Source organism: Eumetopias jubatus, unplaced genomic scaffold (assembly GCF_037043125.1).
Source record: "Eumetopias jubatus isolate StellerSeaLion01/CBP00866 unplaced genomic scaffold, mEumJub1_p1.0 scaffold_6, whole genome shotgun sequence".
NCBI classification, from domain to species: domain Eukaryota; kingdom Metazoa; phylum Chordata; class Mammalia; order Carnivora; family Otariidae; genus Eumetopias; species Eumetopias jubatus.
Window position 1 is genome coordinate 98,485,090 of NW_028274812.1, and position 23,563 is coordinate 98,508,652.

At 43.5% G+C, this 23,563-nt stretch overlaps 1 pseudogene; it reads left to right on the forward strand.

Moving 5' to 3' along the window:
• Window positions 1-13,258: 13,258 nt before the first annotated feature.
• Window positions 13,259-20,023, forward strand: LOC114204431 (glutathione S-transferase A2-like; annotated as a pseudogene).
• Window positions 20,024-23,563: the final 3,540 nt, after the last annotated feature.

A 23,563-nucleotide genomic window follows, 5' to 3' on the forward strand; every position in this document is an offset into this window, starting at 1 on the left:
ATTGCTATAGCATACACCTGAAACTAATATAACACGGTATGTTAGCTATAATGGAATTGAAGTAAAAATAAAAAAATAAGAATGACATCTGCTTGCTTTTCCTCAGTTAAGATTCTGGTTTTGGTTTCTTAGCTGGCTCTATTTGTACTCATCAGTTTGCATTGCTTATCATGACCAATGACTTCCATCCCAGCAGGCCCTTTTTGCCCTCTGGATAGTTCCAAGCATGTTCGAGGGAGGGACAGAGCTCCTCTCCACCGTGCTTCAGACCTGGTGTGGAGACATCTGACAGTTAATCTCAATCTAAAGTCATCTGGGGATTGGCTTTAACAGAAGCACCAACTTGTTTGTTGATGAGTTTCAAATGGTTGGTTTTCAAAGTAGAACCTTGTAGCGGAAGGACGATATATTAAAATAAACACTCTCTTCATTGGGGCGCCTGGGTGGCTCAGTTGGTTAAGCGGCTGACTCTTGATTTCAGCTCAGGTCATGGTCCTGGGACCGAGCCCTGTGTGGAGCTCTGTGCTCAGCACAGAGTCGGCTTGAGGATTCTCTCTCCCTGTCTCTCTCCTCTCCCCCCATGCACACACGCACTCTCTCTCTAAAATAAATTAAAAATCTTAAAAACAATAAACACTCTCTTCACTGAAATGAACTTGGAATTTGTTGTTCCTGTTGTGATATGAGAAAATAACCCGGATTTTAAGAACAAGCAGACATGATCAAAACAGGCCATTGTTTGCTTTTGCCTTAGCATGTGTCCCTAAAAATGTCAGGGGAAAGTCTCTTTATCGGTCATTTGATGGCCTCCATGGTCATTTTGTAGCTTTTCTTCTGTACTAGACTCCTACATTTCTGGAAACTGCCAAACATTGAAATCAGAGATTCCAATAACCACTTGTCAGATTCCAGGCATACTAAACATTGATCCAAAACCTTTAGAACCATCCTGAATGAACCTAATTTTCCTAAAGAATTTGTTTCCTCCCCATAGACTGGGAAAGTCTGGACTGTCCTAAACCCACACTATGTACACCGCACAGTCTTTCCATCCACTGGCTGGAGCTCTCTCCTGGAAGCACGTTCAGATTCAAAGCATGTACTCACCTAGCCCGAAGGAACCACGGGTCACCTGGTCCAGGCTCTCATCCAAACTCTCATCTTCTGGACATGAAAACAAAGACCCAGGGAAGTTAAGAGACCTGCTCTCTGGAGAACAAGCACCAAGTCACCCAGTCATAACGAGGGAAGATGGTATCCCTAAGAGCTAATTTGGTTTCAATGTCAATGTTTTTATGGTTGGTGGAGTCCTCTAAATGTGTGGTTCATAAGTCAGCAGCATCAGCATCAGCATCAGGGAGCTTCTTAGAATGCAAATATCTTTATTATTATTATTTTTTAAAATATTAGTAAAACACATAAAAGATAAAATTTACTGTCTCACTGATTTATAAGTGTACAGTTCAGGGGCATTAAGCACATTCACACTGTTGTGCAACCATCGCCACCACCCATCTCCAGAACTCTCTTCATCTTGCAACACTGAAACTCTATACCAATGAAACAATCCCCCCTTCCCCCTTCTCCCCGGCCCCTAGCAACCACTGTCTCTATGAACTTGACTCCTCCAGGTATCTCGTGTATATGCAATCATACAGTCCCTGTCTTTTTGTGACAGGCTTATTTCACTAAGCTTCATCCAGGTTGTAGCATGAGTCAGAATTTCCTTCCTTTTGGAGGCTCAGCGCTATTCTATTGATGTACCCACGTATTTTGTTTGTCCATTCATCTCTTGAGGAACCTTGGGTGCTTCCACCTTTTGGCTTTTGTGAATCATGCTCCTATATGAACGTGGGTGTGCAAGTATGTCTTCAAGACCCTGCTTTCAATTCTTTTGAGTTTATACCCAGAGGTGGAATTGCTGGGTAGAAGTACAGATTCCCTGGGCTCACCTGAGCCAACTCAATCGGAATGTCTCCTCAAGGAGGCCCACGATCTGTGCTTTCTCACGCTCTCCAGGTGATTGTCTTCTACCCTGTAGCTGGAGCAAGCACGGCTCTGGAGGGCTCCTTGGGGTGGTGGGCTCGTGGGGAAGAGAGGGGCTGGCTATCCTCTGGCAGGAGTTTGGTTGCCCCCCTGTCGTCATGGTGCAGTTAAGAACCGACTTTGCAGCTGGTGAGACGTGAGGTGTGACTACAGAGTCCTGAGAGGGGACTTCGGAATCCAGCTTCCTACTTGAGGGCTCTAATTCATTGGAAAATAGAGTGCAGAGTAACAGGTAGGGCTTTAATAAAAACAACAACCAAGAAGAGGCCGGAAAAAAGAAAAAAATGATTGATTACTCTGCTTTTAAGGAAAAAGAGGAAATTGAATGATAATAAAAGAACTATAAGAACTCCTGGAAGATCAGGGATAGCAAACTCGAATGCCTGCAGGGAACATGGAGGCCAATGAATGAAGTGGGCCCTTCGGTGGAGGGTGTGTGTGAGTGACAGGAGAGGGGCGGGCCGTGGCCTCACCAGACTGGCCGCTAAGACTCAGCTCCGGCCCACGGCTGACCTCTCTGAATTTGCACGAATTCCTTCATTTTTCTGAAATTTTACAAAAGAAGCTTGATTTCCGGGTGTGTATGTGAAATCTCCCCATTTCCACTGTTGGCTTCAATGTTTTAAAAATATTGAGCAAGTCAAATAAAAGACTGGGACAGGCATAAGCCCATGGATGATCATTGAGAAGCTATCTTTCGCCTTCTTTTTACTGAAACCGGGAGGTAAAATAATGTGTTCAAGACAGCCGACTCTCCTTGGATAAACCATTTAAACTCCCTAAGCCCCAGATTCCTATCTGTAGGAGGAGGATGATGGTGCCAGATCAAAGGAGGGTTGTAAGGGTTACAAAAGAGGACTCATGAAAAAGCAATTAGCACGGGAGCTGTGACACAGTGAGTTACTTAATAAGTCTTAGTTAGTATAAATATCGTCAATTATTCATTCATTCATTTATTCAGTCATTCAATTAAGAAAATGCTGTCTGCTGTGCTGGATGCTGGGCTGGACAGACCATGGAGACCAAAGTAGACACAGTCCCTGACATATGGTCCTTATAGACTAACAGGGAAGATAGTCAAATCATTAATATTAATAAAATAATAATAATATGTGCTAAGTATGACAATGGCAATAGAACAGGTTCCTATGAGAGTTGCCAGGAGCTGGCAACCTGGATGAGCGGGATCAGGAAGTTGTGGCACCTAAGCTAAAACCTCCAGCCCTCTTAGGTCCATATATACAGGTTTTCAACTGGAGATGAATAGGTCTTTTCTGGTGCCTTACATGATCTCCTCTGCACTGATCACTATACCACTGTTGTAACTTCTCCTGGCCCCAGAGATAGACTCCAGTCTTTCATCTTACCGGGGCAGTCCTGCCATTGCCTAAAACTCCGCATGGCCAAAACTTAACTCCACAACACGTTTGTCCCTCCCCCCTACCCCCAATTGGCTCTCCTGCTCAACTTTCTTCCTGGCAAAATTATTTCACTTATCACCATTATCTTTGACTCCTTCCTCTCCTTCATCAGCTTGGAACTGGTTCAACAATAACAATAACAATGCTTTGAGTAATTGATAGTTCACCTTATGCCACATCATGGAAGGTATGGGGCCTACATAGATCAATAAGATAATACACATTATCTCAATGAACTTTTATTTGATAAAGAATCATTACATTAAGAGGTAACTACTAAGATAGATTGCAAGAGTGTTACAAAAGTAGGATGATTTAAAACATTTTAACAGTAGGTTTTGGGAAGGCCAGGGACTAACCAGAAGGGAACTCAGCCCTGAACAACCACTGTGATGGTTTCTGTACTGAGTAGATATAGCTCAGAATGGGACTTTAATAAGGGTTATTTAGCCCTATCTTACCTTAGATGAAAGGGAGACTACTGGGCCTGGGTGGCTCAGTCGGTTAAGCATCTGCTTTGGCTCAGGTCGTGATCTCAGAGTCCTGGGATCAAGCCCTGCATCAGGCTCCCCGCTTAGTGGGACGCCTGCTTCTCCCTCTCCCTCTCCCTCTGCCCCTCCACCTGCTTATGCTTCCTCCCTCTCTCTCTCTCTTTCTCTCTCAAGTAAATAAATAAAATCTTAAAAGAAAAAAAGAAAGGGGAGACTATCTCCTCCAGGTGAGTCATGGAGGCTCAGTATTAGCCTGAGAATAAAGGAGGGAGAGGACAAGCATGGAGCAGATTGGTATGTGTAAAAATACTTCTTAGTTTGTGTTCATGCTGCCAGAATGTAGAGTAGGGAACTTAAATCATGGGGAGCCACTAAAGGGCCTTAATCTGGAGTACAGGTGGATCAGATGTGCGTTATTGGGATGCCTTTTGTGCAGAAGGAGTTTGGTGAGGAAGGTGAGGCATAGCGGGCACATTTGGTTGCCTATCCTACTGGCATCCAGGAATTTTGTTCTGGTATCACCCTCTCATGGGCTCAGGGAAAGTGGCCCCTTCTCAATTCCATCAAAGAATTTTGATTAATCTATAGACAATCATGGTCACGTGTTTATGTGCTGCGATGCAACCTTAACTAAGGACCCAAAAGCAGAAGTCAGCTGAAGAGCAGAGCAGACTAGGTCTGTGGCCGTCACTGTGTGGCCAAGGGCACGACGTCACGAAGCTGCCAACATACTTGCAGAGTCCTTGATAACCTTATTGTGTTGCCAAGTTAATGATCTCTTGAGATGCTTCCAGATTTCTTGTTGAGACAGTGATATTCTCTGTTGCTAACACGCTGTGGTTTGAGTTTTCGGTAACTTCAAGCTGAAAGAATCAGGGGGCAGGAACTCTGTTTAGGGGCTCCTGGAAGGACCCAGCTGAGCGATGGTGGAGCCAAAAGTAAGGCAGAGGGAAGTAAGGACAGAGGAGGAGATGGATTCAAAAACAGGGATGAAAATCAGCAAACTTGGTGGACATTAGGTATGGGAGTGAGGGAGACATGGGAAGCCCATGACTTCCTGTCGGCCACCAACTCCTTAGATTCTTCCAGCAAAATATCAATTGTGTTGAAATATGTTTTAAGGAGGAGTTAGGGGTAACAGCAGATTTCCATCTTAAACCAATGAAAGCTCAATAAATATATTGAAATCTACTTTGAAGGTTTGGAGTTGCTTCATCTGTGTTTTCATGACATTTTCTTGGCCATATCTAAGCATTATTTTATACTGAGTCCTTGGTCAGAAAGAAACTCTACAAATATATCACAATTCCTGGGGGAAAATAAGCTCTGATTTACAAAACCTGCTTTAGAATTTTTTTTTTTGCGATGTAATTGACATATAATATTAGTTTCAGGTATACAACATGTCGCTCGTATATATTGCAAAATGATCAGCACAATAAGTCTAGTTAACATGTATCACCACACAGAGCTACAAATAGCTACAAATTTTTCTTGCGATGAGAATTTTTAAGTTCTACTCTCTTAGCAACTTTCAAATATACAGTACAGTTTTATGAACTATAGGCACCAAGCTGTGCATCACATTCCCACCACTTTTTTATTTTGTAACTGGAAGTTTGTACCTTTTGACCCCCTTCATCCCTTTCACCCACCCTCCACCCCTGGCCTCAGGCAACCACCAGTCTGTCCTCTGTATCTGTGAGCTTTCCCCCTAAGATTCCACACATGAGATCAGACAGTATTTTTCTGAGTTCTCTGTTTGACTTCTTTCACTTAGTGTAATACCCTCAAAGTGCATCCATGTTGTTGTAAATGGCAAGATTTCCTTATTTTTTTTTATGATTGAATAAAAACCTGCTTTTGAAATAGTTTCTAGAACATATTCTAATGAAAACCTGGGATTTAATGTATTTATTGAGCCAGAGTCTCCAGCATCTGTCAGCAGACTGTTCCTGAAAGAGCCCAGCCCCAGAGTTTGCATATTGACCTCTAGCTTTATTGACGACCCTCCCACAGCTGGGTGTTTTTGTTTGTCATCCCAAATGATCTCTAGTGGTTTTTTTTAATATTTATTTTATTTCATGATAAGTGCACTCTTTAATCTCCACCCCCTTTTTGTACCATCCCCCACCCACTTCCCCTCTGGTAACCATCAGTTTGTTCTCTAGAGTTAAAAGTCTGTTTCTTGGTTTGTCTCCCTCTCTTTTTCCTTTGCTCATTTGTTTTGTTTCTTAAATTCCACAGGTGAGTGAAATCATATGGTATTTGTCCTTCTCCAACGGACTTATTTCACTTCACATTATACTCTCTAGCTCCATCCATGTTGCAAATGGCAAGATTTCATACTTTTTATGGCTAAACAATATTCCACTGTGTGTGTGTGTGTGTGTGTGTGTGATGTGTGATAACCATTTTTAGTTAAGTGCCAACTATTTTACACATACTACTTCATTTAAACCTCACTAAAACCTAGCGAGGTAGGCATTACTCTTTCCATTTTACTCATGAAAAATTAGGCTCAGAGATATTAAACAACTTCCCAAGTTCGCATAGTTACTAAGTGGTTAAGCTGTGTTTTGAAACTAGAACTCAAAGGCTCACTTCATTGGACAGCTGTAGTAACTGAAGAGGTCCAAGGAGACCCTAAGCTAGTACAGGGCAATGCAAAGCAAAGTCAAAGCCTACACCAGGTTGGGCCACACTAATGCATATTCAGCAAAGCTAACTGCACTAGACCCTGCAATACAAGGTGATGCTTGCCATCTGTGCAAATCTGTGTTCAGGTAAAGTGAAACCTGCTTCTTCTGTTTTCCTTTTATCTCTCCCTCCCTTCCTTCTGTTTTACAGAGGAAGTTCCCTTTTGCTTCATGCCTGTTCCCCTGATTTTAATTCATTTATTTTATTAAGAATTGATATTATAGGGCACCTGGGTGGCTCCGTGGGTTAAGCAACCGCCTTCAGCTCAGGTCGTGATCCCGGAGTCCAGGGATCGAGTCCCGCGTCGGGCTCCCTGCTCGGCGGGGATCCTGCTTCTCCCTCAGACCCTCCCCCCTCTTGTACCTTCTCTCTCACTCTCTCTCTCAAATAAATACAAATAAAATCTTAAAAAAAAAGAATTGATATTATATTAAATTCCAATACATTTTAAAAGATTAATTTATCCACAGTTTTGTAACTCCAATACACATTATTTTCCTCCTTCTGTGTTCCTTTCTGCCTTTGCCCACGTACATATATAGCCTCACATATTTGTAACCATTGTGAGGAAATGGTTGAGAATTCTGATTCTTCTTAACTTCCTAAAGTACTGCATTACTTTTTCTTTAAATTTCAAACATAGTATAGGCTTAATGTGCAAAACTTGTGAAAAGACAAAATGTACACACACACACCACGCCTAGTTTCACAACCCAAAGATAACCATTGTTAATCATCAAAATGTATATTCCTTCATATTTTCCACATACAACCTACCACCTAATGGGATTAAAGGCTGACATTCAGGAAACACTGGGACAGAGGCAGAAATATAATGATTAAGACATATATATAGTGCTTTTTTACTATTAGGCTCTGACCTATGCACTCCACATTTAATCCACACAATAGGGTCATGAGATAGGTATTATGGTTCCATTTTACAGGTGGGGAAACGGAAACACAGAGACGAAGCAATTTACCCCAACCTACACAGTAGTGAGGGCCAGAGCCATGATATGAACCCAGGGAGGTAGTCTGGCTCCAACGGCTGGGCTTGTAACCACCACAGGAATATAAAGCCGAGCTCTTATCAGACCCGGTCTGTGTGACCATGTCAGGAGAAGCTTCTAGCAGGCAGTGGCACTTTAGCTGGCCTGAAATGTGAGAAGCGGGTATCCAGAAGGGGAAGGAGGAAAGCGGATAGAAGACAGAATTCTAAGACCAAATGGCCTGTGTCAAGGCAGGAGGGTAGGGAGGTAGGAAAGAAGTTCTAAAAGGGGGGGTGTGTGCCTGTGCCTGCCTTACACTAAAATTGCTTTCTCTATTAGAAAGGCTCAGGTCATGATTTCAGGGTCCTGGGATTGAGTCCCACATCGGGCTCCCTACTCTGCGGGAAGTTTGCTTCTCCCTCTGCCTGTCGCCCCCCTCCCCCCCCCCCCCGCCGCTTGTGCTCTCTCTCTCTCTCTCTCTGACAAATAAATTTAAAAAAAAATCTTAAAAATAAAAATAAAGGTGAGATGGTGGGGGTGGGGGGGAAGTAACTGAAATGAGGCTGGACAAGAGTGGGGGACTCAGGAGGGCTTTGTAGGCTCTGTGCAAGAGTCTGGACTTCACCCTGAAGGCAACGGTGGCTTACTGAAGGGGTTTAAGCCAGAAGATGACAGGATTAATTTGCTTCTTAAAAAGACCCCTTTGAGGGACACCTGAGTGGCTCAGTCAGGTAAGCGTCTGACTCTTGATTTTGGCTCAGATCATGATCTCAGGGTCACAGGATCGAGCCCTGCATCGGTCAGCTCTATGCTCAGCAAGGAATCTTGAGATTCCCTCCTCCTCTCCCTTTGCCCCTCCCCCCCAGTAAATAAATCTTAAAAAAAAAAAAGAGTTTAAAAGATATATATTAAATTATTTATGGATGAAATAAAATGAAGTGTGGAATTTGCTTTGAAATATTGCTGACAGTTGTTGAAGCAAGGTGATGGGTACATTGAAATCTATTATATGTTAGAAATTTTCCATTAGGAAAAGATAATCATTTTATTAAGTCCCTTCCATGGGCCAGGTACTATAGTTAGCCCTGGGCACTTGCCTCCCTGCTCTGACAGAGCCCATAGTCAACACGGGGAAAGCAGCTATTAACACATGATGTCAAAATAGTGATGGGCTAGAGGACGCACAGGTTGGCTAAGAGTAGGAAGGGGAGACTGTTTCCAAGCACAAGAAGCAATACAGGCAAGAGCCCTGGGGCTCAAGAGAAAAGCTAAAGTACAGTCAAGGAAAGAAGAGTCTGCAAATGATCCAGTTAAGGCAGCTGAGGTGCTCCCACCCAGGGCTAGAACAACTTGGCTAGATTTTCTGGTCGTACAGGATTTGGGTTGCAACAGTATTCACTATATAGTCTTTTTGACCAATTTAGATTGCTATCTCCCTATTCTCTCTATCATATCTTCTTTGCTGACAAGACCCTCCCATGACAAGACCCTCCCACAGGACTTTTTCCATCTGCCATAAACTTTGCAGCCAATGTAGTAAAACCAGTAGGCAGTGTTTATAGCAGCCTGGCTCTGCTGACCTGGGCAGCAAAATAAGCCTGAAACTTCTTGCTTGTGCATTCAGGGATCACCTTGAAATGAAACATTGTTGATTTGTCTTTTTTTTTTACCTGGTCTGGTGGGGAACCCTGTGGAGCCTGGAGAGCCATGGGAGGGGCTGTTCCCTATTGGGGAACACCCTTTGGATGGGACCGGCCTGTCTCAATATTAAAGCATTTAATATACGTATCAGAAACTGGCATTGAGGAGTGAGTGGAGGGGCAGCCTGGACTTTAATCAGGTTATGGTCCTGACTTTATAGATCTTCATTAATTTTCTCATGCCTGTTTCACTAGGAAAATATTTTCAAATGTGTTACTTGAGTAGTTTGTTTTTATTGTGCCTTCTTTGTGTGCTCAGGAGACAATTCAAGCATTGTTTATTAGCTCCTCAAGGACATATCTTTAAGAAAAATAATCATAGTCAAGAATTTAAAAGCAAGAACAGAGGATTTGATAGTATGGGAAAGGTCAGGGTGTTATCATTATGGGCAATCTGAAAATACCACCATTCCAATGCCAGGAGGAGTGTAAGAGCTTACACTAAAATTGCTTTCTCTATTAGAAATGGTGAATGAGTGTGATTCATCTAGAAGTCAACACACAATTATATTAGACTCAAACTTGGCAGGGTCCCACATCTGGGGAGTCCACTTAAGCAATGAAAAGAAAATATGTCCAAGTGGTTGCATGCCCCTTGAACGGACATTTCCTGTTGGGAAACCGATCATCAGTGCCTGCCAATCAGAATCAGAATTGACACCCCCCCGCCCCAGCTGATTTCACATACATTAGCTGGTTGTTCATACGAGTTACTTTATGATTTGGTGCCAAGTAGCATGCTAGTTTTCTTTCTCCTTCGCTTTCATTTTCTGCTCCTTCTTTGCAGGCTGCTCCTTTTCTCCCTTGTTCCTCTCTTCCTCCTCCCCCTTCCCCCCCCTTCCACTTCCTCCTCCAGCTCCTTCTTCTCTCTCTCTCTCCTCCTCCTCGTTCAGTGTTTTTGGGACCAAAGGATGGGCAAGGTTTTATATGAAGCAAAGACTCAAAACTGCAAGTGATTCTAAATGTATAGGGCTTTTGGGATAGTAAGGCAAGTGCATCTAGATTTACCTCCTAGGCAAAGTTAAGAACAATAATGCCCTTCTCTTGAGCTATCCTGTTCCCAGTCCAACCGAGGATTTGTGAATTCATTGTCTGACTAGTTAAACATTCGCCTGGGCTAGCTTGCCAAGGAACTGTCCAAATTTTATCACACGGTTATGTTTCTGCCATGTGGGAGGGTTCCACTGCTTTGATAAGTCTGTTTAAACAGCACCATGTTGGGCTTTCTAATCAGGATCAGTCACTTCGTTACCACGATCCTAGATTATTATTTAATTACTCTATACTCCCATATTGCAAAATACGGGCGCATGAGGGAAATGCTAAAAAAAAAAAAAAAAAGTGTGGTTCTTGAGTATCCAATCATGCCATGTTATATGGAGGGTGCCAAACTTTGAGCCATACTGATCCATACTGAGCAATACTGAGCCGTGCTGAGCCATACTGAGCACTGTACTGTGTTAAAGGACTATGACAACGTCTCTGCTTTCTGGGAGCTCACAGTTTAGTGAGGGGCATAGAAACTGTAATCGCCGCAGGCTGTGAAAATTCAATAGTTAGGAGTAACAGGGAGAAACTAGTCTAAATGTCAGGAGAACTAGGAGCTAGTCCAGACTTCATCGCTAGCTAGCAAACCAGACGCTTTCTCTGGGGTGCGGCGTACGCATTACACACTTGGAGGACTAGCTGACTTCTTAGTTGCCTTGTGGCTCCATGGCTGGGGAATCTTGAGGGGAGAGCTGGATACATCAATGGAGCACAGAATTAGTCTTTAGAAGGCACATGAAGGCATCAATTAGGATGCAACATAATGAGAGTCAGCAGGGCCCTAGGAGTATTGCCAGCATTTAGAGAATAAAACAGGAAATAAATAAAACAGGCTTTCCCTTATACAGGAAAGCCTCAGACCTTCAGTTGTCTACCAGCTTATTTTTCTGACTAGACTTAAACCCCTTCAGGGGATGGAACAAATCAGACTTGTATCCTGCTCCTGACCGGCCATTTTGGCTTCATTCACGAAACCGCTCAGTGAGTTAGTGGAGGAAGTTTGAAGGAAACTTCTCGAGAAGAGGAAATGTGCTACGTGTCAACCGGGAGCCAGGTGTCCAAGAAGAAAAATAAATAAATAAAGGACCCCTGGAGCATTTGAACTATTTTGGCATAAAAGAATCCAAATTTCATGTCACTTTTCCAAAAATATGACAGTTACGTAAGGACAAACACGTTTGTGCTAAAAACTCAACGACCACGAAATCTTGCAAAGATGTCTAAAAATATTTCCTGACCAGAGCTCTGATGACTAAAAATGGGACCGAATCCTTGCTTTGTAATGAATCTTGTGCTTCTGTCCTCACGTCACTGACAAGCCCAAGACCATGGCTGATTTTCCCAGTTATTGTGTGAGGAGCTCTTTGGCTCCTTCCAGCTGTGAGCAGCTTGGCATAGAGCCATGGTTCTCAGCCAGGGCTGATTTTGCCCCTGGTTTTATTTTGGGTTGTCAAGATGGAAAAGGGGCACTATGCTTCCGGCATCTCATGGGTAGAGGCCAGTGATGGTACTAAGTAAATATCCTCCAATGCACAGGACTGCCTCCGATAACAAAGTACCCAGCCCCAAATGTCAATAGTCCAGGGAAGCCTAAGAATAGAGTAATGGCTGTCAGACTTCTTTGGCTGCTCCCTTTCAAAATATTTCATTTTACAACAACTCAGAGCACCCAGTCACACAGGGACACTCACGTGCAGCATAAATGTAACTAAAATTAAAACTTTACCGCAAAAATATGCACCCTTAATGCATATGATACACTCTGATGCTTACTTTTATATTGCAATTGAAAAATCTAAGCAGAATCCACTGTGTTGATTTCACAATCTGCTAATGGGTCACAGCCTATAGTTGGCAAAACACCGGTACGGAGAAACTCTAAGACTTTGGGGTCAAATAAAAGCGTGTTTGAATGCTAGATTCACCACTTCATTTAGGCTAGTCACTTAACCTCTACAGATATCAAAATCCCCAAATGTAAACGGAGAATAATAACAGAATGTAGGGGCTCCTGGGTGGCTCAGTTGGTTATGTGTCTGATTTTGGCTCAGGTCATGATCCCAGGGTCCTGGGATTGAGCTCCACGCCTGGCCCTCTGTTTAGTGGGGAGTCTGCTTGTCTTTCTCCCTCTCTCTTTCTACCTCTCCCCTGCTTGTTTTCTCTCTCTCTCAAATAAGTTAATAAAAAACCTTTAAAAAGAGTTACAGAATCCCCCTCAAGTAATTTTTATGGAGATGAAATGAGGATTAAATGAGAAAAATGCCTTTTCTGTGATCACTATTAGTTCCTTTACATATACTCTAAAGGTAATGCACTAACATCCTCTTTTTCTAGATTGTAAAATCAAATTTGCCCAGCAGTGGAAAACCATAAAATCTCAACTGAAAAAAAAAAAAAAAGGATTGAGTATCCTTTTCTATGGAGAGAATGTAGAAGGTTTTGGCAACAGTCAGGGGAAGACGAAGGCCCAGTTAATGCTTTTGAGCAAGTAGAGCATGATAGCCAATGAGTGGAGGCTGACTGCTCCCTCTTCCTCCTCCCTGTGAGTGAGGTCCTTTGGTCTCAGTGCCCCTCACTGGCTCCCAGGGCCAGAACCTGTGCGGGATCAAGGCGGCCCTAGTTATGGCCCCCTTGCGAGAAGAAACGGCAACCTGAGCCTGGTTTGGTGCAATTTCATGATGATGGCCGCTGATGGGTCAGAATTTGGGCCATGAAGCCAACAGTACTGTGAAGAATGCAGACACTTCGCTCTTCTGTTTGAATGCACATCATAAAGTACAGTTTGCTTCCGTGGTTTCATTCGTTCAATGGTTATCCATCCATCCATCTATCCAGGTTTAGGGAAACCCGGAGACGGCATCATGGCCGGGGAGCCCGAGCTTCCCTACTTCAATGGACGAGGCAGAATGGAGTCCATCGGGTGGCTCCTGGCTGCAGCTGGAGTAGAGGTATGTTCTAAGTGAGGTCATCTTAAGGTGGATATAAAAGTATGACTGGATCAAAGTAGTTTTCTCTCATAAACTAAGAGACTTCTATACTAGATCGCAAGTGAATAGTTTTACCATAAGTAAAAATAGCCACATATTAAGAAAGAAATGGACTGGGGATGCCTGGGTGGCTCAGTCGTTAAGCGTCTGCCTTCGGCTCAGGTCATGGTCCCAGGGTCCTGGGATCGAGCCCCGCATCGGGCTCGCTGCTCAGCGGGGAGCCTGCTTCTCCCTCTGCCTGCTTCTCTCCCTACTTGTGCTCTTTCTCTCTCTCTGACAAATATATAAGTAAAATTAAAAAAAAAAAAAGAAATGGACCGATTTGACTGAATGAAAATTCAAGTCATCTTGTCCATGAGAGAGCATATAAACAAATTTTAAGGGAAACAAAAGACACAACAACGGATCAAATGTGTGGACCTCGTTTAGATTTGTATGTCAACAAACTATAAGTACGTATGACACCTACAAAATTTGGAAACTTGATATTTGCTTGAATATTGGATGGTATTAAAGAATTATTGTTAATTTTTAAGTGTAATTTTAGGTGTATTATTGTGGTTAAATAGTTCTTATGCTTCTGAAATATACATAGCAATAAGTAGAAACTTTGGAGAGCAGGGAAAGGGACCCCTACATAGGAATGTCTCTCAAAACCTGCCTTAAATGCCATGAATACCATGAGACTTGTTACGGAGCCCCAGGTCCAGCTGCCTGTCATTTGAAAGGCCAATACTCAGGAGATAGGATTTGATTGGAGGGGAATATGAGCTTTAATCAGAAGGCTGGCCACCTGGGGAGTAGCTGGACTCTTGTCCAAAAGCCAACTCCAAGGCTTCTAAAGGGGTTTTTAAAGGAGTTTAGGGCAGTTAATCAGTAAAGGGAGTGTAGTGGCCTGCAACATTCCTTGGTTACATGCAGCCTCCGTGATACAAATGTTATCTCAGTGCTCAGCGTTGTGCGAGGGGGTGAGGTTCCTGTTTCGGGAAGTGCAACAGTAACTGCTCTTTCTGCAAAGGAGAGCAGTCTACAGATACACAAAGTAAGGTTACTAAAATCATTTGTGTGACCTAAAAAAAGAACATTTGGTTAAAAAAAAATGCTAGGCTAATCAGAAAGCAGAGGCCGCTTCAAACAGACTTACTGGCCTCCGCATCCCGGGAAAGTTCTGGTCTTTCCCTCCTCAAGGCCAGTGGTCTGTCTGCTAAGAATCCAGGGACTTACATCAGCAAGTTAGGAGCATGTTAGCTTGACATAGGTTAACCCTTCAGACTGGCCAGAGTGCTGTTACAGACTTCCTTTGGAACTTCCCATTTGGTATGGCACCTGGTTGGCAGCCTTTTTGTAGTCTCTTCCAACATCTTCCTAAGATCTCCATGATTTTAGAAATAAATTGACACAAATTATAAGGGACTTCTCATGTACCTGGTGGGTATTTGAGCAGGTACCCATGGATACATACATGGATGGATACATGGCATGGTGGCTAGAAAGTAAAAGAGTGATTGCTAGGAAAAACAAGGACTCTGGGAACCTAAATACAAAGTGCCATTCTGCTAGAGTGTTACCAGGTAATTCTAATTTCATTTTTTATCTCAACAAACATGTTTTCCATCTGAGAAAAGTGTAACCCAGAAAACATTTCACTCTGCTGCTGCTTTTCTTTTTTCAAGAGACAGAAGTCTGATGTTCCAGCAAGTACCAATGGTGGACATCGAAGGAATGATGCTGGTGCAGACCAGACCAGAACCATTCTCAACTACATGGCCCTCAAATACGACCTCTACGGGAGAGACCTAAAGGAGAGAGCCCTGTGTGGTACTTTTTCTGTGCTTTCATCAACAATTAGCAGGAAGAATCTAGTTCTTTCCCTGAGTAAGCAGGACTATGCTCACAGGTCTCATGGCCAACAGCTGTGTAGGTCTTGGTGTTATAACAGAGGTTCTAGCATAGCAGACACCTATGAGGGAGAGAAATAGTAAACTTGGAGTGGATTCAAGTGAGCATGATTATATAAGGGGGTGCAGTCTATGGATATAGTACACTGACAGAGTTTCCCAAAACTGATGAACTATGAAGCCAGGAGGATAGTGGAAACATGACTCCAGGTACTCGGGCCTTTAGGAGCTGGAAACACCCAACAGCTAGAACCAAGAACAAAGTATATGAGTGTCTAGAGAAGAAGGCTTGGGAAAGCCAAAGGAAGATCCTTTGGATTCTCAATTTCCAGAAATTACAAGAATAATGACCAGGAACCTAGCGTATCAGCCAGTTACATGAACTGGCCATTTGACAAAGGTTAGCAGAGGCTGGTCCTTAAGATGCTAGGGTTACCTTGAACATTTTGATACAGGACTAAAGCAGCCAGATTTAGTCAATATGGCAATATCTGGGGGATCTCCTGTCTGTTGTGATGGGACCACATGATTGAAATTTAATCTTATAGGGAACTATAGAATTTACACAAAAATTACACATAGTTATTGTATGTCAGTAAATCCACTGCTATGTATACACCCAGGAGAATGAAAAAATCCACATAAGAACTTGTTCACAAAAATTTATAGCAGCATTGTTCTTAATAGTCACAAAGGCAAGGGACACCTGGGTGGCTCAGTCGGTTAAGCGTCTGCCTTTGGCTCAGGTCGTGATCCCAGGGTCCTGGGATCAAGTTCCACATTGGGCTCCCTGCTCAGGGGAGTCTGCTTCTCCCTCTCCTTGCCATTCCCCCTGCTTGTGCTCTCTCTCTCTCTCTGAAAAGTAAATAAAATCTTTAAAAAATTAATTAAGAAAATAGTCACAAAAGTGAAGCAAATAAAATGACCATCAATGATGGATGGATGAGCAAAAGGTGGTCTATCCATACAATGGGATATGAAGAGAGATAAAGTACTGATGCATGCTACCACATGGATGAGCTTTGAAAATGTTTTAAATCAAAGAAACCAGTTACAAAAGGTCACATATTGTATGATTCCAATTATATGAAATGTCCAGACATTCAAATCCATAGAAACAGAAGGTAGCTGAGTGGATGCCTGGGGCTGGAGGGGCGAGGAGATGGGGAATGGCTGTCAAAGGCACAGAATTGTTTTCAGGGTGATAAAAATGATCTGGAATTAGAAGTGGTGATGGTTTCCTAATATCCTAAAAACTACTGAAAAAATATTTTGAAGGGTGACAGTTATGGTATGTGAATATATTTCAATAAGGTGGTATTAAAATTTCTATAATTTCTGTTATACTTATGTATAATAGAAAAGCCGGTTTGAAACAAAAGAAAAAGAGATCCCCTATAATATGCACTGGTTGAAACTATATTAAGAATTTCACCATTTCAGGGGATGTTTTAGGTGAAGACTTGAGAAATGCAAACAAGGTCAGAGTTGGGCAACTGTATGTGGACAGGGTTGTGGGAAATAATTGGAAAGCCTGCTGATATTGGGCACATCAGTGGGCCTGGGTGTGTAACAGGATGAGACAGGAAGGGACATGACTGAGATGGCTGTGCCAGGGACTCTCTCTAGAGATCACTTCGGTGGCAGGGCTTGGCCACATGAGTCACATTACCTTGTGCAGAGAACAAAGCACAACAGATATGGCAAGGCCCCAAGTATGGTCCTTGTGGGTACATGCAGGATTGTGTCAATTTCTCTGTGACTCTGGACAGGTCACCAATGCTCTCTGTTCCTCTCGCTGGTCATGTGTATAATGAAAATTTTACACATAATAGCTAGACATATATCTACGTTGATGGCTTGTTCTAGAATGAAATGTTCAAATCAAGTAAAAATCTGAGCTGAATGGGTGGCATATAAAAAAGCATCCGGTGGGAGCTGAGCCACTCTGCCACCTTCTGATGCCCATTCTTGTATGTTCTTTCAACTATAAAATCAAGGCAGAAGACATTTGACAACTTGGTCATTTTGTCTTTCAGGATAGATATGTATACAGAAGGTATGGCAGATTTGAATGAAATGATCATTGTTTTGCCTCTATGCCCACCTGATCAAAAAGATGCCAAGATTGCCCTGATCAAAGAGAGAATGACAGATCATTATCTCCCCGTGTTTGAGAAAGTAAGCGGACTGGTGAGCGCTTTGGGGCACTGGACTTAGAGGCAAGGAAAGATAGTGCCTGACTGGCATTCCTTGGGCATTGACCTCCACTTCCAGTAGCACCCTGACTCAAGGCATTTTATAAAAACGGATGGTGAGGAAGAATTGTACCAGTTATACACAAATTTCAGTTTTCCAGCAAGGCTTCAACTAACCAGGACCCAAGCTAGAATTCTCTATTCAGCAGACCTCCCTGGTCATAGTCAGAGCTTGGGCGGTTGAAGACTCTGAGAGCCACACTGGAGGTTGGAATAGATCTTACAGAGCACCGTGCAGGGGCTTTGATCCAAGAGGAATGCAATGACAGCAGTGGGTCAGGAGAGACACTGGCAACATGGGTAGGGTGACGTGAGGCCAGTTGCCCTTCAGGAAAATATGGTAGTGTTTTGGGGATGGATGGATGAGATGTATCTGGACAGAGATGGGGGCAGTGGGACGGAGAGGAACAGACAGATGGAGGGATGTTAAGGAAAAATCAATTGACATACTTGAAGACATGGTTCTCAGACTTGAGAGGAAAGTCATGCAAACTAAGGAAATAAAGTTCCGTCACTATACATAGTATGTATGTTAGTTAATGTTTCTCCTGGGAGGTAAGAGGAGAACATGTCAGGATCAAAAGTACCTGAAATTGTGCTAAATAAAAACTATGGGCCAAAAAATGATTGTAGGAGGTAACAGGGGGCCATACATAGAAATGAAAGGGTTAACATGGACACACCCATCTTTATAAGGCATTAGATCATTCTGTCAATCACTGAACAAATGTTAAGTCACTGCTTGCGTGTTGGCCCTTTTCAAGGAGGAAAGAATTCATAGTAGTCAGGAAATTCTCTCCTGACCCTGTGGTGCTGAGAGTTTGGGGCACATTCAGATGATGAGGTCCTGAACAGTCTTTCCGTTTGAGCACAGCCATACTTTGAAATCACAGAGCCCTATGATAAGATAAATGAAAACTGTATGTTACCATATAGCATTGGAAGTTTCATTATATTCTTTGCCTAATAATTGTCCGTGTTTCCTTATGTGTACATAGGCTGAAAGGGTATTTGCCAAAATTGCCTGAAGTTGGTGGTGCCATGGGGTTTTCTCTTCGTGTTCTCATTTGCATATTATTGGAATGCTTTAATAAATTTCATGAATTTCCCCAACACTTTATTAGGAAAAGTTGCATACGTCAGAAGAGATATACAGTGAACACGTGTTTTAGGGAGACATTAGCCAGGACTTCAGCTGAGGGAAAGAACAGCAGAGACCCGGTGTCTCAGTGAGTCAGGGGCAATGCAGAGGGTCTGAAGCCCACACCCCCTCAGTGAGGCAGCAGAGGTGGGGAGGTCGGGCTGGAGAGCAGAGAGGAGCAGAGGGGCCCAGCCTGACTGTGCCTGAGCTCATGATGTGATTCCTCAAATCCCCCAGGTGTTAAAGAGCCATGGACAAGACTACCTTGTTGGCAACACGCTGAGCAAGGCTGACATTCACCTGGTGGAACTTCTCTACTATGTGGAAGAGCTTGACCCCAGCCTTCTGGCCAACTTCCCTCTGCTGAAGGTGATCTCTCTCACAGCTTTCAGGAGGGAAGGCTCACATCTCCCACCTCAGGATTTGACATTTGGACCCTGGTTCCATCATTGTTCCTTCTCAGCCCCACAACTCCCTCCAGAGTTAGCCCCTAGGGGCTGGTTGAGGCACAGAATCTTGTCATGCCAGGGACATTTGAGGTGGATGCGTCCCCAGGAAGACTAGGGGTCTTCACCAGGAGAAGGACCCAGGGCTCAGCGTCAGCCTCCCCATCCCCATCCCCATTCCATGACGGTCTCTGTGCTTGTTTTCTCTGGGGTTTCCCTTATCCAGGTGTGTCCTTCGTGTGTCTGCCTGAGCAGCTCTCCTTCCTCCCACTTCCTTCCCTCCACTCCGGCTCCTAACGTTTCTCTGGGCAGAGTCTCCCTGTGTCCCTGTCCCTCTCTCAGTGGGCTGGCTGGTTTTGACCAGTCTCATGGTTTACCTTTCTATATTTTCTGTCTTCCGTTCCAGGGCAGGTTTCCTATATTTTCATCTGTCTGGAGACTTTATGTGTGTTGATATCTGACAGACACATTCCTCCTTCCCTGGTTCGCACAAGAGGGATGAATCTACAGGATTTATGCATAGGGAGGGAGATAGGGAAGACCCGAAACCAAAATGAGTCTGAAAAAAAGATGTTTGGGGGGCAAATGGCATTGAGCTGTCTTTTCTTCCTCCAACCCTCATGTCTCCCTGGGTGTCTTTTCCCAGCCACACACTGTGCTGATGGAGGGGACTCAGTTGGTCCTTGCAGGACGGTCTCTGATTCCCTGGCTTGTGCTAATGATGGGGTTGGTCTTTGCCTCCATTCTGAGGCTGTGCCCTTGTGCACCGTAGGCCCTGAAAACCAGAATCAGCAATCTCCCCACCGTGAAGAAGTTTCTGTAGCCTGGCAGCCCGAGGAAGCCTCCCATCGATGAGAAAAGTTTAGAACAAGCCAAAAATTTTCAGGATTAAATGAAGCAGGAATGGATGCCCAGCACACGCAGTACCAGTCTGCTGAGGTTTCTCAGCAATGAAGTGCGCTACCTAATGTAAATCCTGGCTATCGTGAGACTAGGAAAAGTTGCAAAGGTTTAGTGGTAATTAAATAATAATACTCCTATGAGCCAATTTAACTTTTTAAACTATTACTTATTCCTTTTCATTAGGATCAAATATAAAATCAGAATTCAGTCCTTCTATTCTGTCTCTTGGAATTAAAAATTAACATAGGAAAACATAGATTATGTGGTCTCTTTGATCTTTCTATGAATTGTCATATAACATTTGTTACCTAGCCTCTCAAAGAGTTGAGTGTAGAAATTCATATCTGACCTTCTCATGTACCCACAGGAAAATAGCTACTGCCCTGGGTAATGACATAAAGATATGTTCTTGTTTCTTCTTTGGGAGCCATTTTTCTTTCTGTAATAAAAATGTTTTGGGGCACCTGGGTGGCTCGATCAGTTGAGCATCCAATTCTTAGTTTCTGCTCAGGTCATGGTCTCAGGGTCTTGGGATCGAGCTCTGTGTCCTCACTCAGTACTGAGTCTACTTGTCTCTCTCTGACCCCCTCTGCCCCTCCATCCCCCAATCAATTGTTCAATCAACCAACCAATAAAATCTTTTGAAAATTTTTTCTTCTTAGGCATTTCTAACAGCTAGTACATCTCTTATGGACTCTTTAGTGTTCTAGGAGGTGGGGAAAATAATGAATAGAACAGATCCGAGGTATGCTCTCGGGTGACCCTGTTGTCTGTCACCATCTAGGGCCACCCTAGCACGTTGTTGCTCTGCTGCTTAATGCACCTTGAGGCATGAGTCTCACTCTAAGTTCGCCCAGTGTCCCTCAGACCTAGACTTCGAAGATACAGATTATATGTATGAATTATACATGAATGAATACATATAAAATTATTTCCCCTCTGGACTGTCCCTGGGCCAGAGTGTGGGGATGAGGAGTGATTCATAGTTTATCCACGTAGGGGGCCAATAATGAACACTCGCCCGGGACGACTGGTTTTGCCACGTTGAGTTTTTCCTCCCCTCAGAATGAACTTCCACAAGGTTGGGGGAGGGGGACAGGGAGCAGACAGACACACGGGGCTTCCCGCCTGCATCTTCCCTTCCTGTTAGTCTGTTTTCTACTTACCACCAGAGTGGTTTTCCTCAAATGCAAGTCTGAATATCACCATCTTTCTTTAACTCCCTCAGTGCCCCTGGGGCCTGTAGGGATGCCCTCCACCCCAGATCTCCAGCCCCATCACACACCTGGGTATGGCAGCCCCTGGCCTTCCTGCCTGGCAAGCTCCTTCCCACCTGGCCACACTTTGATTCTCACCTCAGGGCTTCCCAGGGAGAGTTGGGCTCTCCTTTGTGCCTCCCACAGAGCCCTGAAAGCTTCTAATAAATCTGAGGGCCTTGGTACCTCCTCTGCCATCCTGTGAAGTCCCAGGGTGCAGGCAAGGCCCTTCTGGGACCCTGGAATTGTCATATAACATTTGTTACCTAGCCTCTCAAAGAGTTGAGTGTAGAAATTCATATCTGACCTTCTCATGTACCCACAGGAAAATAGCTACCCCTCTGGGTAATGGCATAAAGATATGTTCTTGTTTCATCTTTGGGAGCCATGTTTCTTTCTATAACAAAAATGTTTTGGGAATGGTGTGTCTGGAAATGGTGATAACATTGCCCAGGGCTCCGAGTACACCTTGATGGCCCAAGGGTGTGAGTCTGGGCTTTGGGAATTTCTCACAATTCCCCTGCCTAACGTCTGTGTTCATTCATCCAGGTCTCAAAATATATTTATTCATCTCACTCAAATGTGATCTGTGGACCTTGCTTGGATTCTGATGCCAATAAACCAACTGTACAGAAAACTTCATGAGACATTGGGGGAAATTCGAATGCTGAAAATTTAATAAAATTCAGGCATTAAAAAGTGAGCATGATAGGAGAATAGTATGGTTCTGTTTAGCCAAAGTGTTTACCTTTTAGAGATTACCATGCTAAGTTTTTGATAGATGGAGTGATATGCTGTCTAGGATTTGCTTCACAATAACCCCATGGTATTGGGGGCAGTAGGTGGGAGTACATACTAGTTTCTCATGGTTACTCTACCAGTTACTACAAACGGGTGGCTTAGAACAACACAACCCACACTTTCAGAGGCCAGAAGTCCAAAGTCAAGAGGTCAGCTGAGTTGTACTTCCTCCAGAGGCTCGAGGGGAGAATCCCTCCCTGCCTCTTGCAGCTTCTGATGGCTTTCTACAATCCTTGCTTCTCTGGGCTCAATGCCACATCCCCTCCCTCTCTGCCTCTACCTTCAAACAACCTCACATCTGTGTGTCTGTGTTTTCTCTTCTGTTAAAGGACATGCGTTATTGGATTTGAGGCCCACCCGGGTCATCCAGGATGATTTCATCTCAAGTTCCTTAATTTCATGACCTCTGCAAAGACCTCTTTTCCAAATAAGATCACATTTCCAGGTTCCAAGGATTTGGACATTTAGGAGGCCTGCGTACCACCCGCTACAGGGTGTTGATGAAAAAAGATTGTTGGTAATTGCTGAAGTAGGGGGATGAGTGCATCAGGATTTGTCATACTATTCTCTCTACTTTGGCATTTGCTAAACATTTTCCACTTAATTCTTTTCTTTTTAAAAAAAAAAATTTATTTATTTTAGAGAGAGACAGAGAGAGAAAACGAGTGCATGAGGGGAGTGGGGAGAGGCAGAGGGAGAAGCAGACTCCCTGTTGAGCAAGGAGCCGGACGCGGGACTCGATCCAAGAACCCTGGGATCATGACCTGAGCTGAAGGCAGATGCTTAACCGACTGAGCCACCCAGGTGCCCCTCCATTTATTTTCAAACACTATATTATTTATTGAGCTCTCTGTGCCAGATGCTATGCCAGGCAATGGGAGCTTGACTGAAAACAAGATGAAGATCCTTTTCCCAAGAGTTCACAGCATGGGGGAAATTGATATTAAACATACAATGTCAAAATACTGTGAGAAAGGACATAATAGCGGACATACAGCAGCTCAAGGTAGAGTATTCCAAACAGAACAAATAGTAAGTGCAAAGGCCCAGAGGCTAGGAAGGCTGACTGGAGTGACGCAGAGAGGAAAAAGCATAAGAACTGGGTTTCCAGATTTAGCAGAGAAAATACAGGACACCAGTTAAATATGAATTTCAGGTAAACGATAAATAATTTTTTAGTGTAAGTATGTTTCAAACAACATTTAGGACATACTAATACTAAGCAATCATTTATTTTTTAAAAGCTTGTATCTTTTTTTACTAAAAATTTGTTTTTAATTCTAGTATCAGTAACATATTAACATGTTGCATTAGTTTCAGGTATACAATATAGTGATTTAACAATTCTATATGTTACTCAGCGCTCATTACAAGTATACTCTCAATCCCCATCGCCTATTTCACCCACCCCCCACCCACCTCCCTTCTAGTGACCATCTGTTTGTTCTCTGTGTTTAAGAGTCTGATTTTGTTTCT